Below are 18,515 nucleotides of genomic sequence, written 5' to 3'. Positions count from 1 at the left end.
GGTGTCGAGCATAGGCCAATCAATGACCCCTGCGTATTCAAGAACTTGCACATGCCCACAGAGTGAGGGCCTGAGGATTCTAAGAAAAAATCCATACCCTGGTCAGTTTTAAATTCCCTTAGCAGGCTTCAGCAGCCTTACTGAACCAGCCCCCACCACTACACCAGGGACTTTGGCCCCAGATCAGTGGAATGTGTGATGGCAAAAGGGTTTTACCGTATGCAGGACTCACTGCAGTGACTGGAGGCACGGAGTGGCTGTTGTCTTCCTAAGAAATCTCTCCAATCTGGAGTGAATTTCAGTCATTTACCAAACATGCTCCACATAAATTATTCCAAACTATGTTTACTTACTTGGGTCTAAAATCCTGTAGATGGACAAAGCACACATGGCCACAGAAAGAGAAAAAAAAAAAAGTCCTGATTGGAGCCCAGCCCAGTGAACACAACTTTTCCTTCTTCAAGAAGTTAAGTCCAGATTTTAACCCTGTGGCATCAGATGTGGCCACACAACAGAATGTATTAAATTACCAGACTTTTTTTTTCTTTTTGGTCAAAGACATGTAAATAAATGATCAGGAGAAGCAAAGCTAATATAAAAAAGAGATTCACAGATGAGTTTATCAAGAACAGAAGGAGAGTTCTAATATTTGTAAAAATTATGTCCCAAGCTTATTCTCTTACAGGTTTAAACACAATGACAAGAATGATATCAACTTTTTCTTCCAATCTGATGACAAAATATTAGGGATTTCCTCATCGTATTTTTTTGTTTTTGTTTTCAAATACTTTCTTAGGGAATTGGTAACACAAAAGGTTCACTCTCAGGTAATAAGATGCATCTCTACTTGATTCCTCAACTCATTCAATCTGAGATTTTGAAGGCCATATTACTAACTCACAGGACTATTGTGAAGAATTAGTTAAAGCAGCATTTGCAAAATCCTTCAAGATGTTCACATAAAAGGTGCTAAAGAAGAATCAAATCAAGTATCTTAACAGAGGGGACTCCAAAGGGAGACCTCCTTCTATTAATTTTTTCCCTTAATTCTAACCAAAATTCAGAATTTGGTTAATGCCAAGATACTGTCTAGAAATTCTTGGACAATGGAATTCTGATGTTTGTGATCTGGTTTCTTTCTGGCTTGCTGTTGGTATTATATTCCTATTAGGGCATAATTAACACAGTACCCCAGAACTATAGTATTTTCTTTACAGCTTTTCTCATTTGAGGGAATGTTTTTGTTCAAAGGCAAACAAACAACCCAAGAATCTCACAGCAGTCTGGTAGGTTAAAAAAAGAAAAATCTATCTTCTGCTTTGCTCTCACAGGGACACTAGCTCATTTTCAGTTTTGACTGTTCTTCCTATTTTCCACATCATCGATGAGAGATGAGTTTCTCTTTTCATTCATTTGGAAGATGTCTGCAGCCATAACCTCTGAAATCCTTCTTGTGAGCCTTCAGTTCCGTTTGGACGATTGCATGACTTGTTGCATGATTTCCAATCATTTTGGCTCTGTGTTATGCAGCCCAGCATTATTTGTAAGGTCCATCAATTTCTGGTCCTGAGTCACTGAAATTCCTATTTCCCATTACAGGATTCTAGGAGTATGCATAGCATGAGGGGTAATATACAGGCTAAGGTTGCAACCATCAATAATTCCACCAAGTTAAATACGCTAAGGCTAGTGTCAGGCCTTACCATGCAAGGAGCTTTGGCCCTACATGAGTGGAGCGTATGAGAGCAGAAGGGTTTTTGTCCTACCCACTGCTCACTATGGAGAACAGGCAGAAATTGTGTGTGCTTGCCCAAGAAGGCACCACCACAATGAGCTGAATTTTCACGACGCTTTTTACCTCTGCCCTTGTCATACAGAAAAGGAAAGTGGAACATGGGTTGGTACCAAATAAGTAATCAGCATTCAACTGATGTTTGTGATGATTGAGCCAGTGAGTCAACAAATCTCATTGAGTCCCTACTATGTACCTTTCTCAAAACGAGGGTACTTCAGCAAGAAAAATAAAGAAAGCCCCTGCCCTTGTGCAACTTACAGTCTTGCATGGGGAAAGGACGAGAAGTGTCCTCAGAACGCTGTAAGCACAACTGGCCAGTTTCCAAACAATTTAGGCCAAATGCACTGCAACGTCTCAATAATAAAAGTCTGGGTGTTTCAGCCTTTGTTCTCCAGACAATAGCTGTAATTCTCCTTGACTTTCATCGCAGCCTCACTGTTCTAATAGAGAAGCATCCAAAAACATGTCTGTTGAAACTCTGCCCAAGGACGCCTAAAGATAGAAGCTCTTACAGCACTTGGGTATGAAGTTCACAGAAAGCATGTCATGGCCCAGGCACTTGAAGACCCTCCCTCAGAGCCTGTGTTTCTTCACTGTGTCTTCATAACTCTGCCACCAAGGCCATTCAGCAGGTGACTACCTTGGCACATTCAGACTTAATGACTACTCTAGTTCTTGTAAACACTTCATCAACTCTTCGGCTGAAGTCAAGAATGATTATATCATCCACACTCCCTTTATCTACTGATTCATTTACTCTTTTTAATAAAAGGGGGAAAAAAGGTGTGTCTAGGAGGATGTATTTTTAGAGACTTTAGTAGATAACCTCAGCATCCCCACGTTTCTTCTTCCTACAACTTTGAAGGCAAACTATCCTTCTTGTGATGCCTCATTGTATGTCTCCTAGATACACATGTGGTTTGATACCCTCGTTAACCAACGAGGTTATGGTTATGATGCTCAAAGAACTCTCCCCCTCCAGCATCTCCTTACATGTCCATTGCGTTCAACTTTAAGGGAAAACTTTATCTTTTTTTTTTTTTTTATTATTTCTGGGACTGCTGTGTTTAGCTGAGGCTGCATTTTTTCATAAGAAATAGGGATTCTCAATACTATGGAAAGCCACACTGGCATATTTTGGGATTAATTTCCTAGTAACAATGCATTTAATGCAAAACATACTTCTATTGTAGCAAAGAAAAAAAGCCAAAGGGAGCAATATGCATTTTGCAGATTCTGCCAAACAAGGCAATGTTTGTTTATGCTTTAGAGAAAATAAATTAATGTGTTTTGTTTACATTTGCATACATCTTTCTAAAACACATGCATACACAAAACAGTTGTTGTTGTGTTATTATTAATATTTTTGTTATGGGGCCTTTTCCTGGCAGTCCATATGGCTTCCTCTGCATGGCTTTACCTTTATACCCTAAGAATTCATCTTGTAGCCCTTTCTAACTTGCTAGACCTGTGTCACCTAGATAAGGACCCTAGAAAGCACTGACTTCTGCTGAGGATTAACACTGCCACCATATTTCACGGAGATTTTATATATCTCTCCCAGAAAATGTGCACATCAATTGTATCCAATTAAAAAACTGTGAATTCTTTCTAAGAGGTTACTCAAACTGGGCACATGACTATTTTCAAGATTTGGAATTTCCAAATTAACAGACAAAATTCTCATCCCTTTGAAGAATTTGGTCTAAAGTGTATATTCCGTCTTAGGTTTTATCCAAAAGAATTTTTTTCTCTATAGCAAGTCTTCTTCCTGATATTTCATTGCCATTACAGCCCTTACACTAAAAATCATGTGTTTTTTTTTTGTTCCTATTACTTTCTGAATGTTTTTCCCTCTGTGCAATTCAAATTTCACATGTGACAAAAATATACAAATTGGTTATTATTTATATTTTAAAATCCTGTTTAACATTTTTTCCTTTCCCTTTCTTCTCTTTGCCTTTCTTTGCTTCCCCATTCTCTAATACACATGTACATATATCTCCATATCTATAAACATTTACAGGCTTAAGTATGCGTGTGACTTATATGGGTGTATATTTCTGTGTACACATAAAAAAATTTATTTCTAGCTCTATCCATTGAGAGAGCCAGGAATTAACAACACTCTGGTAACACTGATCACACTAAATACCCACTTCTTAGTTTCTAAATATACCTCTCCACAAAAAGGAACCTCGGTTCTTTGGGAAATGAATGATTTCAGAGATAAGGCAGGGAAAGGACAAAATGAACCTGAAACACCCAGTGATCAGAAAGTGAAGAGATGCTCAAAGAATGATGGAGGTCAAAAAGACACAAAAAGGGACTGCCACTGGCCATATGAGGAAGAGGTTGAGCATCAAAATAAATAATGATAATAATGAAATACAACCAATTAAATTAACTTGGAATCTACGAGTCCATACTAATATAAGTAAGTGCAAGAAAGGCAAAAGTTGTTTCTTAAAATAAAACACCAACTAATAAATGTAGAAGAAATGATGGAGATAGAAATTTACCGTTAGATAAATCTCACAATGGCATTTATTCAGGCAGGGGTGGAGGATTGTTGAGGCCAGACTAGTGTGTACTCTCAGAATATTTTCCTGAAAAATGCTAGTCAATTACAAAGGAGGATGTTGACATTACAATGGGGAAATCTGCCAGATAGCACTATGGCCAGATGCTCAAGTTTAACATCACCAGAGATGTGATGGATCGGTATTATGTGCCCCTGATATGATGTACTGCAAAGAACACAGCATCTTTCCTGTAGTGTTTTTGCTAAGAGAGTGTGACCTGAGTCTGGTCATGAGGAAACAACTGAAGAATGTTAAGAATTGTACTCTTGAAGAATTGATCAAGGATATAAAAGAGGGAAAGACCACAGAATTTTTCCAGTTTGGAGGAGAACAAAGAGATATGACAACTCAATGCAGTGAGTGTTCCTGGATGGGATCCTGGACCAGAAAGGCAGAATTTTATGGGACAATTGCCAAATTTGATTGAATCTGTTGATTGGATGGTAGTGTCATATCAGTTGATTTCCTGATTTGGAGGTTTGTATGATGCTTATGTAGCAGAGCATCCTTGACTTTGGGAAATACACACCAGAGTTTTTAGAATTATTAGGACTTTGTGTTTTCAATATGCTCTCAGATGATTTAGAATATCAATGTTAATGGGTAGATATACTCCATGTGCATGTGTGGTTGTCCTGGGGAGAGAGTGACAGTGACAGAGACAAAGATGATGGAGCAAATGCTTAAATAACAGTTGGGGAATCTGGGTAAAGGGAATGTGGAAATTTTTGTAATTTTCTTTTAACTCTTCTATAAATTTGAAATTATTATTTCTTTTTTTTAAGTATAATTAACATAGTGTTATATTAGTTTGGGTATATACTATGATTCAGCAATTCTATACATTACTTTGTGCTCATCAGGGTAAGTATATTCTTAATCCTCATCATCTCTTTCGCCCATCCTCTCATCCACCTCCCCTCTGGTAACCCTTTGTTTGTTCTCTGTATTTAAGAGTCTGTGGTTTTTGGTCTGTCTTTTTTTTTGTTTGTTCATTTGTTTTGTTTCTTAAGTTCCACATATGGGTGAAATCATATGGTACTTGTCTTTCTCTGACTTATTTCACTTAGCATTCTACCTTCTAGGTCCACCCATGTTGCAAATGGCAAGACTTAATTCTTGTTTATGGCTGAGTACAATTCTATTGTGTATATATATATACATATCATTGTGAGATATATATATATATCTCACATCTTCTTTATCCATTTATCCATGGATGGACACAGACTGCTTCCATATCTTGGCTATTGTAAGTAATGCTGCAATAAACATAGGGGTGCATATACCTTTTTGATTGAGTGTTTTCATTTTCTTTGGATAAATATCCAGTAGTAGAATTGCTGGATCATATGATAATTCTATTTTTAATTTTTTGAGAAAACTCCATACTGTTTTCCACAGTAGGTGCACCGGTGTGCATTCCCACCAACAGTGCATGAGGTTTCCTTTTTCTCCACATCCTCGCCAACACTTGTTATTTCTTGTGTTTTTTATTTTAACCATTGTGACAGGTGTGAAGTAAAACTGAACCACTTTCTTACACCATACCTAAAAATAAACTCAAAATGATTTAAAGACCTAAATATGATACTTGAAACCATAAAACTCCTAGAAGAAAACATAGGCATAATTTCTTTGAGATCAGCTGTAGAAACATTTTTCTAGGTATGTCTCCACAGGCAAGGGAAACAAAAGAAAAATTGAACTATTGAGACTACACCAAAACAAAAATCTTTTGCACAGAAAAGGAAACCATCAACAAAACAAAAAGGCAAACTACTGAGTAGGAGACAATATTTGCAAATAATTACCTGATAAAGGGTTATTATCCAAAATATGTAAAGAACTATACAACTCAACACCAAAAAAAAAAAAAAAAACAATCTAATTAAAAAATGGGCATAGGACCTGAATAGACATTTTTCCAAAGAAAACATACAAATGGCCAACAGACACATAAAAAGATGCTCAACATCACTAGTCATCAAGAAAATGCAAATACCACAAGATATAAATTTGAAGTTTTTCAAAATAAATTGTTTATTTTCTTATTTCAGATCATTTTTCAGTGTTTTATTTATAGTTCTCTTCCCCTGGCTGTGGTGAAAAATAGGAATGATACTTGAGAATTCTTACAGATGTTCTCTCAAACTGAATATGTAGTTGTAATCCACATTTAATGTGGAAACATCCAAGGAAGCATCTTGATCTTTCCTATCTTTCTTTATGGTTCTCTAGATTCCACTAACTTGGGAATAAGATACTCAACAGATTCTACCAATTTAAGAATAAGATACTTCAGATAGAAATTTTCCCATGGAGGAGACAGGGAATATATAAATTAATAAAAAGTGGAAATCTAGGCACTTTAAGGATTAATAATTAAGAAGCAGTATACCAGACCTTTAAATTTAGTTTCATTTTTTAAAAAATGAATAACATCTCAAAAGAAAAAGGGAAAAGATTATTTTGCATGTATAGGAATTTTACATTTTTACTCATTGGTGCATTCATATCTTCTGTCACTCTGTTCCTGAAGACAGGGACAATGGAGTCTATAATATTCTGATTTATCACCTCTAGTACCCACTGTGCACTTAATAAATTATTATGTAGTTACATCTTTTCAGCATTCTACTGCAGAGTAAAGTGAAAACGCATGGAGTTTGAGTCAGACAAGATTTCAAATTCTTGCTCTCATCTGTTTCTAGATGCTTCTTAAATTGTCTGAATCTTGGTTCTTTGGTAGGGTTGTTGAGAGGATTAAACACATTTAATGAATGACTTGGGCTGAGGGCGGTGGCTGGACCATAATGGACTTGATGGATAGTAGTGATTCTTACTGCTTTTTAACATGTTATCACCTCTACTTAAAGATGATAGAAAAACTGTGTAGTATAGAGACCACAAATATCAAGCAGTTGGCTTTAGGGAAGGAAGAAGAGAGAGAATGAGTGAGCTAACAACAAACTTCTCCATTCTATATTCCTTGTTTTCTATCATTGTCACCATCATTATCATCACCATTAATGACATCATTATGTCAACACTAACACTCATGCCACACTTGCTCTGCACCTGCAACATCTCATGTAATTTTTATCACAACTCTCTACAATGGTGCTTATTATTTTCCCTCACTTACAGAGAGATTAAGTAACTTGTTCAAAGTCACCTAGATAGTAACTGGCAGAGCTGGGATTCAAACCTAAACAGGCTGACTCCAAAACTGGCCGTTTCGGTATATTATACCCCTGAAGGGCTCTTCTTAGTGTGTCCTCCAAGATCCATAAGGAAATAAGATAGTTACATCCACATCTTGGATCTCATCTTAATTTTCTGGCTTTAAGATTCTTAAGCTCATTGGAGAATGTTTAAACTCGGAGACCAGCAATGGCCTCCCATCAGATAATAAGACTTAATGACTGAAACAGATGCCTGACAGATGTCTGTGGCATGTCAGGGGTACATTCTAAGCAATGTGCAGCTGGCCATTACATTAGGCTCTAATAACACTAGCCCTAATATTTGGAAGCACTTTCCAGTCTCAAAAGAGCAGAAGTTTTGTCTTCTTTCATCAATACCAGGATATGTCCATTACTAAACATGGTGCCAAACACAAACAAGGTGGGAGCTAAACAGTTGCTGAATAAGTAAATGAACTCTTTTGCCTCATGTAGTGACACTTATTATGCCTCAAAGGACTATTTGAAAATTAAATAAATGTGTAAATGAGTTGTGTTTAGAAGACAGTACCTGGCACACAGTACACAGTCAATAAATGTTGGCTATCATTATTATTTTGATTATTATTTACCATAAGACTCTAAAGACTTACAAAAGCTAATCAGTACAGTCCTCTTCAACAAATGCCTTATTTACTTCCAAAGGGTGGTTTCCATCATGCTGACTCCTAAAGGATTTGCACCTATTTCAAGATGTGACCATCTCTCCATTTTACTAAGCACTGATGTCACACCTACTGGGAAAGACCAATATTAATAGAGCTACTTTTGCATTACCCACTCATCTTAGAAAGCTTCTAATCCTCTGGCATGTTTCACAAGTAATTATAGGTAGCTTTGTAAGTGATACCAATTCCCTTCCACCCTTAGATTCATGTGGTTTCTTAACTCTCCATATTTCAAGGCTTGGCTGAGAATTTCTGCCAATTACTTTTTCCTTTTCCCAAAAGGTCTTCATTAGTTTCTAATTGTAGACTTTCTTATCTGCACTTTTCTTGTTTAAATAAAATTAGAAATATAAATGTTCAGGAATTTTGCCATTTTATATTGATCATATTGCCATGGTCTTTCTTCTTTGACTTTAAGAATATATTTTCTTAGAGAATTTCTTCCTCCTTAATAACTTTTAACCTAATTTTACTAAAATTCACTCATTCAGTCCTTGCATCTTTTCCCTATTTACTTTAAATATGTACCTTTTATCCTATTCAGATAATTTTTTTAGCTAAAGATAATTTTAAACAATTCTTCATCTAAGACGACTTACATTTTCCTTCATTCATTTCTAGAGAAATTACAACTATTTTATTTAACCAAAGTAGCTATCTCCTAATACTTAGATTAAGTTTTTCCACTTTTTGCATGGCTCAGATTTTTTTAATCTATTAGGGGCACCTGAGTGGCTCAGTCAGTTAAGTGGCTGCCTTCAGCTCAGGTCATGATTCCAGGTTCCTGGGACAGAGCCCCGGGCTCCCTGCTCAGCAGGGAGCATGCTTCTCCCTCTCCCTCTGTCTCCTGCCTTGTGCTCTCACTCTCTCTCTGTCAAATAAATAAATAAAATCTTTAAAAAAATAAAATTTCCATTCTAAGACTTAAAAAGTAATGCGTATCTGTTGCAATAAACTATAATGGATATATATTTCGAGAAAAGTTTTTAAAAGGCATATAAATAAAAGAGAATGACAAAACAATGATCTCTACAAACTAGGACAAGCACAATGGTATATGCCATGCAGAGCTGTTATAAGAATGAATTTATACTCTCTGTCTCTCTCTCTCTCTCTCTCTCTCTCTCCTTTTAAAAGTCTAGGTCTATACATAGTCCCCAAACCAATTCTGCCTGAATAGTCAATCATTCAATCATTACCTATATCTTGACCTTATTTCTTTGGATTCTTACACTATGTCTAGGCACTGTTGAAAATATCTAAAACACCACAATTTCATAATTCTTATATCAGTTCTCCCCCCCCGAGCTTCAGTTATGTTAACTTTCCATGCATTAGGTTTTACTGGAAGTTTAATTATTTCTTGTGTGGATATATTAATTTCTGAGATTATAAACTCTTTTTTTCAAGTACTTGGAAAGTGCATGGGCCCTAGGCTTTATACATATTGTGTCCAATAAACATGATCTCCCATGAACTCTGTGTTGGAAATATTAGAATCTTAATACATGTCCTGTTGGTGTGCTAATTTTAACAGAAACAACCTTCAACACTCATAGTGAAGAGTTATATTTAATCATACATTAGAGTGATAATATACAAATATCTGGCATAAAGATATTTCCATTCTTTTTGCATCCATGTTGTGTTTCATTCATGCAGTTTTACTTTTGATTTTGTTTTTCCATGATGTCTTGAGGTTCTGTAATACCTTCTACTCGGACATGGATCTGAAATCTATTTCAAAAAGCCATTTTCACACATTGATTCTGGCTCGTATTTCCTCTAAGCAGAGTCTCCAAATCCAAGAAAAGGGGAAAAAGTAAGAAAGAGAAAGAAAGAAAGGTAGGGGGATGGGAAGAAAGGAAGGAAGGAGGGGTAGAAGGTCAGAAAAGGGTGAGAAGAAAGGAAGAGAAGAGGGAGGGAAGAGAGGAAGCTAAGACCGGAAGGAGGGAAATGAGAAAAGTAGAGATAAAGACAATAAACCACCACTTATTAGACATGAATAAGTGTACAATGTCCCAGAAATTTTGTTAAGTACTTTGCCTGCATCATTGATTTTAATCCTAACTTGGAATGTGTAAGATTATGGCAGTTATGTACATTACCCAGAGTCACACAACCATTAGTTGGCAAATCTAGAATCCAAATCCAGGTCTATTGACTTCACATTAGGTATATAATCATTACACCCTTTAATCTTTCCTGCAAAGATTAACTAACTTAATCTTTCTTTTTTCTTGTGTTATTTCCCTCTAAAAAGAATGATGATAATCTCCTAGTACCTACTAAGAAAAGACCATTGTGAAGGGAAAGGTGGCAGATGAGGCTGAAGAGGTAGTCAGGAACCAATTCAAGGAGGACACACTTGCCATGCTAAGGAGTTTAGACTTCATCCTGTCGGTAATGGAGCATCATTGAAAGATTTTAAGCAGGAGTAACATCATGGGATTAGAATTATAGTGCCATCTCTCTGGTAGGAAGCCCTATAAAGGGCTGGTACAATCTGGAAACAAAAAGAATAAAGAAAGGCATCTACACCAATCTAAGTAACAAGGTGATAACCGTCTCTCTAAGCCCAATTCAGTGACAATGGAGGAAGAGCGTCAAGTTTTTGCCAGTAGAAGGAGTGAAATCAGCAGGACTCAAAGACTCTTTAGATTTAGAGAGTGAAAGAAAATTAGAAATCATCAGTGACTCACAGATCCCCAGCTTGGTGTCCAGGTAGGGATGAAGAGGCCAACAGCTGAGACAGAGGAACAAGCAAAGAAGCAAACTTGCCGAGAAGATATTCTTTTCTGTTCTCTCACTTTTGCTCATTCACTTCCTTTTGCCATTAATTCTCCAGATATATCTCCTCTTCCTGAAATCCTGCCAAGTGTCCCAGGCCCAGTTCAAATGCCGCCTTCTACAAAAGGACTTCCCTTGATTGTATGAAGGAGAAGTGATACTTCCCTCCACTGAACTCCTAGTAAGTTTGTTGGTATAATTCTTTTGGTAAGTAGTACTTTCTGCCTTGTGTGAGGGTTGTCTACGAATCTTCCAATAGTTTACAAAATCCCTTACAACTGAAACTACACCTATTCTTTGCATTTTGGGATCCTCAATTGATATGTTTGATATGTAAATGCATTCAAATAATTTTAAATGCAATAAATAAAGCCTGGTGTTAGATACTCTTTGAAGAAGGTGGCATCTACCACAAAACTGGAAGCATCTTGGAAGCAGACAATTGTATTGTAAGGCTTTTATATACTATTGCCTCATAAGCCACAATTCAATTTAATGCTTATCTCAATGCTAAGCACTAAGTATGAGCCCCATTAATATTTGTGAAAGCACTTTGATGTAGATGGCAGCTCTTCAACTTTATTTTTTTCTTTATCCAATCCCTCCAGGTATTTATCTTTTAAGGATGGCATCTTAGCAATGAACATGATCTCAGCAGATTTTGTTTATCTAAATGTAGTCATAGCCTCCTTCACTCAGATGCACAGTTATCTTCTTGCCAACCTCCTATAGTCCTTGCATTTGTATAAAGACATTTCAGTACTTTTATTTTTTCCCCCATCTTTCATCATATGCTACAGAAAATTCTATCTTCTGCCTAATTTTTTTGAAAAGCTGCTAGCTTGCCAGTTTTGGCAGAGCAAACTAGGAAACAGAGTCTGGCAACAAAAAGGCACCAAGCAGCAGACAAAACTCAAGGTTTGCAAAGTAGTAGTGATGCTCTTCAACCTGTTGTATTGGGTGTGAAGTTAGATCCTATCAATGTCATACTCACCCCCAGAGCAAATGTCCCCTTGTGACAACTACATGCTGTGCTTCAAGCCAAACGAGAGAATAAAATTTCCAACAATTACGTTTTTGGAGCAGAATCTCTCCACAAGTATCAACATGTTATTGATTGGCCTTTAGCTACTTCCAAAGTGTCTCTGGTAACAAGTGGCCACAATCAGCTTAAAAAGCAGATGCTATAGGATGATTGGAAGTAAAATAAGCATTCACTAGGGTGATATTAGAAATCTTCCAGGGTATAGCATAACACAATATAAAATGGGGAAAACAGGCATGAACCACTCAGATTATAACAGTAGGGGATACAAAAGACCATGTCTTTCTTTTATCCTTCTTTCCTTCCTCTCTGCCCCCTTCCTTCCTTTCTTTCTTCCTTTCCTCGCCCACCAGCCTCACTCATTTATTCCACAGTCGTTTTATTGAACACCTATCAATTCTATGCCAGAAACTGTGTTTAGAACTGAAAATTCAGTGGTGACCAAGTCAGAAAAGGATGAGGAAGAAGGTGAAAGTGATTCCATTCCTTTAGAGATCATAAAGCCAACGGAACTCAAGGAGAGCCTCAAAAAGCTGCGCCATCCTCAGCTGGGTTCTGCAATTAGCAGATGGCACCTATTTACACACATCCCTTAGACTTACATCCCTCTATATATGTATAAAAGGAATAATCCAAGATAAGGTAACTCCATTTCAGAAAAAGAAGCAAAATGACCTGTGGGCAATAAGAGCCTCTATGCAGGGGCTTTTACCTAAAAACCTGATTTTGTGTTTGGAAACAACTGCTCTTTAGAACATTTAGGAAGCTGTGACTCTTGCCAAGAGATTTAATGGGGGTAAATTTCTCTTACAAGAGCTTTAAAAAAGAGATGATTTGACCTTAGAGTGAGCTTCAATCATGATGATTCAATAAAGTAGGAGGAATGGGGAAGAAATTGACCTATTCTGCTTGGAAGGGAGATGTGGATATGCCGCCTGTACGTAGTGCGCGCGCGCGCGTGTGTGTGTGTGTGTGTGTGTGTGTGTGTGTGTGTGTGCAGATATCAGCGGGTCTTGAGCAGCATCCTAAGATTACATTTATTGGAAAAACAATTCCATAATACGTCAACAGTGATCAAAAGGAAAAAGGTTTGAACACTTTCTTTTAAACAAAGTGAAGCAGATGTCTCTGAAAGTCTAAGAAGACTTTCAGACTCATTAAATGCCAATGTCATCATGAATGTTTGCAAGAGAAGTATGAAGATATAGTATAATTCCACTCTCAACAGACCATACTTTGAAAATTGGTATGACACACTATCTATATTTTAAAAACTGCAGTTCAGGGAGGTTAAGTAACTCGTCCAAAGCCACCAGCAAGCTCTTTTGATCTTGGTCTGTTGTTCTTCTCATTGCCTCAAAATGGTCACCAAATTGCTAACTGGTTCTCTGTTTTGGATGATAGCCCCCCTTCTCCTGTTTTCGTCTCTATGCTTTATCAAAAAAGAAAATCTAATGTTCCCATACTTGCCCTACTTTGAGATGGCCCCAACTATAAAAGAAAAGACATATTACATATTTTCAGAAGTAGGATGTTAAATTCTTCGACATAAGTCTCAAATGCATCTTCCTCTGATGAAAAATGTTAATATAAAACCTTCTATGACAGACCAACCCAGGGAAGGCTCCCTGTGTCTTCAGAGCTTTGCTTTGGGGAACTTATCAGTATAAGATGTGTGTGCACATGTGCACGTGTGTGTGCGTGTGTGGTGGTGGCTTTTCCATTGGCATATTTTGACTCCACATACCGATGTCTGAGATCATTTCCAAGAGCTATAGATTTATTCCATTTATTCAATCAATCATGCATTCACTTACTGATGCATCTAACCAAAATTCACTGAGCCCTAACTCTCAGTGCAGAGGGCTTGATCCCAGCCTGCGGCTCCACCATATCCCTTCCCCGAGTGTGTGTGTTTATGTGGTAGGAACTCCAACTGAGAGATTTCTTCCTAGAACTCCAGATCCTGTTTCTACAGTTACTCTGAGCTAACTGCTCAAGTATGCTTGTCTTAGTGCTGAGATCCACTCAATATGTTGTCATTTAGCCAAACAGGGAAGCCCTCTGTAAAGTCACCTCACTGGCTTCCCCGAGGCAAATGCAGAGTGCCCTGCCCTCCCCTCATAGGGGAGCGGGGGAGAAATTTGCTACAGAGCACAGAAGTAAGTGCAATCAGTGCCTGCATACATGTAACTGAGCCATGCAAATGTGATAGAGTGCAGGAAATCTAATCAAAAAATCTATGCTTGGTAAGGACTTTAGTTAATTGGCTCTTCAAACTGGTTCCCATTTGAAATCTACACTAGCAAACACTAGATTGACTAGAAGAACCTATCTCCAATTCTTCCCTGACCACTCTACCTCATATTGTTGTCCCATGCCCCACCCTATTACTCTATCACATTATCTGTTTACTTTGTATTATTTCTCCTCCTCAGTCATCTTTTTTTTCCTTTGTTTCCTTTTTATCTCTCATTCTCCAGAGTTTATATTGTTTTAGTATAGAAATTTCACTTGTCTTATTTCTTGCTTTATCCCCAGCATTTAGAACTTTACTAGCACATAGTAGCCAATCAATAATACTCATTGAATGGATGAATGGATGAATGAATGGATGAAGAAACTAAAGCCCTCTTTTATTCCTCTACCTCATCTTAACATCTCTAATAAACTATTTTTTTCTTTTGCTTCCTACTTCAATTGCTGAGATATTTAGTTGAAACTAAATAGTCCAAAAGTTACTTCAAATTCCTCTGGTGCTAATTATAAATTCCAAATATATGTATATTTATTATATGCAATTAAGCCTAATTCATTAATTAATTGAATTGTCTAATCCGTAAAACTGCCACCAGCTTATTTCGAACACCTCAAAAAAGGAAGTATACATTATATGTTAAAAAAAAAAAAGAAGAAGATAGCAGGAGGGGAAGAATGAAGGGGGGGAAATTGGAGGGGGAGATGAACCATGAGCGACTATGGACTCTGAGAAACAAACTGAGGGTTCTAGAGGGGAGGAGCGTGGGGGGATGGGTTAGCCTGGTGATGGGTATTAAAGAGGGCACGTTCTGCGTGGAGCACTGGGTGTTCTACGCAAACAATGAATCATGGAACACTACATCAAAAACTAATGATGTAATGTATGGTTACTAACATAACATAATAAAATAAAATTAATAAAAAAAGGAAGTATTCAATGTGAGTAAATACCAAAATATCATTATACATATGAGAGTCCTACTTTCTTTTTTATCAGAAATCTTCCCCAATCCTAAATTCTTTCAGGCACCAGGCCAGGCGTTCCTTGTGAATTTGACTAGTTGACCCCATAAACACACAGTTTGCTGGCTACATCTCTTCACAAAAGATTACTATTTCTAAAAATTTATCTCTGTAGGTTTGGGTTGCTCTTTTATGGATAACAATCAGTTATCTCTGAAAAGAAAGTGTGCATGTTGTACATATCTTCACCAGCAACGAAGTAAGGTCTCTAGAAGTAATCTCTGCCTCCTTGAGAAGCAGGGGCCACTTCCAAAACAATCACCAAGCACAGAGTCTTTGATCACCAGGCACCTGCTCATTTCCTTTCTCCACAGTCTACATCAAGTCAGCCACAAAGCCCATTATGAATGCAGTTTTGAGTTTGTCTGGATGAAGTGGATAGTAATTAGTTCCTTTTACATTTGGTAATTTTGTCAACACAACTCAGTAGGTGTCTTGTTAATTTGTTCATTACTAGGTGGATGAAAATGTGCATCTCTTCTGTGAATACCAATTATTCCTAAATGAGGTAATTTCACCAAGACGGTGAAATTTCCTCCTTCTTCCCTGGTTTAAGAATATCACTGCCAAGAATGAACAATTTGAAACAAAGAAAGCTGTGGGAGGTAGAAATGGTGCTCTTGCATGAAAAAGGGGGGTATACCTTATTATTTTGCAATATTAAAAGGAAGCCCATTTTCAGGGTGAATAGGAAGTGAGGAGAAAGAGGCAGAACATTCCTGTGATGGCAGTGTTGCCTCAGCCTCTGGTGTGGCCCTGGATCTTCAGTTGCTCTTTGCAGAAACTAAAGGGCCATGTCACTGTGGAGATATAATAAGAATACGTGGTCATCTCATCATTTCTGGGCAACTCCAGGTTTCTCACCACCAGCAAAACAGGAAAATCAGTTACAAGATCTTCAAAGGCGTTTTCAAATCCTACTCCTATCTCCTGCTCAACAACACTTCTTCTTTCTCAATCAAAGCAGTTACATACCTCTCGGTTTTCAAGTAATTGAATTTGGGGGGGGGGGGCAGGGGACAGAAACTAGATGCCATGGCAATATTATCTGTAAGGCCAACGAGTTGAGTAAGTGCCTCTCTAGGCTGAACATGGTAGGGAAGGAAAGGATTCAAATTCCCTAAGAACAGAAACTGGTTCTTCTGGCATTTATATCCCTGGACGTTCCTAGAACACAGCAAATAAATGTGAAGGTCCCCATTTCCTCCTAAACAGGTCCTATTGTTTCCCCCCTGTTCATATACATACTCTCTGTGTTGAAAGGCCAGCAAAAATTGAGGTCTGCCCATTCGTCAATTGAGTTGATACACAGTGCAAAATGGAAGGGCTGGGCTGCTCTTCCCTGAGAGCCCCAGTAACTTCTCCCCTGTCCTTATTCCCAAACACAGAGGACAGGAAAACCCATCAGTGAGCTTTCAGGACATCTTTGGAGTGACCCACCAGAGAAATGGGGAGATGTAGTGGCCCGGGGAGCACATAAGCTGCCTACTTGCTCATCTCTGTTCCCCTTCCCTGCCTCGGATGCTCTCAAACAACTTCCCCGATATCAACTATAGCGTTTTTTCTAATCCCCTTCTCCTTAAGCCAGTATCTGAGATACTCTTTGTTCTTGGGGGACTGAGAGTGGAGTCAGGGTTTATCTCAACATCGTGTTCTTTGTCTTAAGGAGGAAAGATTATTGTCTTACCAGGCTTTCTCATTTCCTTGCAGTTAGAATTATTCTTTAGGCTACCCTCACTTCAATCAGAGAATGGAAGGGGACATTGACAATATATCCTATTCACCATAGATGAATCACTAAGTGATTAACGTAGTGTCTGATATAGAGTAGTTGCACATTGAATACTGTTATATATATTATATATATATAATAACCAATTATATATATATATTATATATATATATAATAACCAATAATTCTTGGGTGACCAAAGCATTACCTTAAGTGTTATACGTACCTTAACACATTTAATCCTCAAAATAACTATAAGAAATAGGAAACATTATCCCACTGAAGGATGAGAAAACTGAGGCACGATCAAGTAATGTGTCCAAGATCAAACTGTGTACGTGGCAGCACGATGAATATCTGTTCCCTCTATTACCACAAACTCCCAGAGACCAGGCGTTATGTCCTCTTCATTCCGGTTCCCCCACAATGTCTAGTACAGAGCCCTGCCTTCAAGCAGTGCAGTGTGACTGTTAAGAACTCAGAACTTTGAGTGAGACTATCTGCATCTGAATGCTGACTCCATCACTTGCTGGCTGTGTGTCATCACTTAACACTTCTGAGTGCCAATTTCCTCCCCTTAAAGGGGAGATAACCAACCACAGCCCTGTCCTTCAGCATTATGCAAGACTCACACTTAGCACAGGGCGCGCTCTACAGTAGTCATTCAGTAGGTGTTAGCTATCATATCTCAATGGCCAACCTGGTGCACAGCACAAGAGAGCCCAGTAACTATTCGCTGGGCAAATGAAAGAATGAGTGAATGGATGAATGAGCATGAAATGCCTGCATTCTGTTGTTTTCTTCCTGGGCCCTAAGCCCAGAGCTCTGCTCACCAACTCTAGTGCTCACACAGCATGGTTGCCAGCTCATGGATCCTGCTCATCTGTTCACACCTTAAAAGTAGTAGAGCGAACATTGAGCAGGAGGTGTCTTACTCCACCGGTCACTGCTAAAAGATACAATCTGCGCTTTTTCAGTCTCAAACCTATGGGGAGCCTCCTGGGCTTAAACACGGAATGGGGACACATAAGGGGGGAAAGAGTCCAGATTGAACTCTTTACAATGTCATACGCCACAGATGTAGGAAATCTGCTGAGCCCAATGAAACGGGGACACCTGAGTTAAAGACGGGCTCTGGGAGACATCAACTCAGTAAGTTTTCCACGCTGGATGGGAGCCAAGTCCGTGAGAAATTCTGCTGTCATTTCCTTTCACAGCCACTGGCAAATGAGTGTGAAATCTGGTGAGCTGAAGGGACAGGCATGGTGGCAGAGATTTAACAGCAGAGTTAAGTAGATGAGACAGAAATATGCTTCAGGACCCAAGAGACCTGAAATATGTAAGACAAAGACCAGAGGCCAGTCCACCCA

The sequence above is a fragment of the Eumetopias jubatus genome, unplaced genomic scaffold, assembly GCF_037043125.1.
Source record: "Eumetopias jubatus isolate StellerSeaLion01/CBP00866 unplaced genomic scaffold, mEumJub1_p1.0 scaffold_4, whole genome shotgun sequence".
Lineage (NCBI taxonomy): Eukaryota > Metazoa > Chordata > Mammalia > Carnivora > Otariidae > Eumetopias > Eumetopias jubatus.
This window is presented reverse-complemented; position numbering follows the sequence as displayed.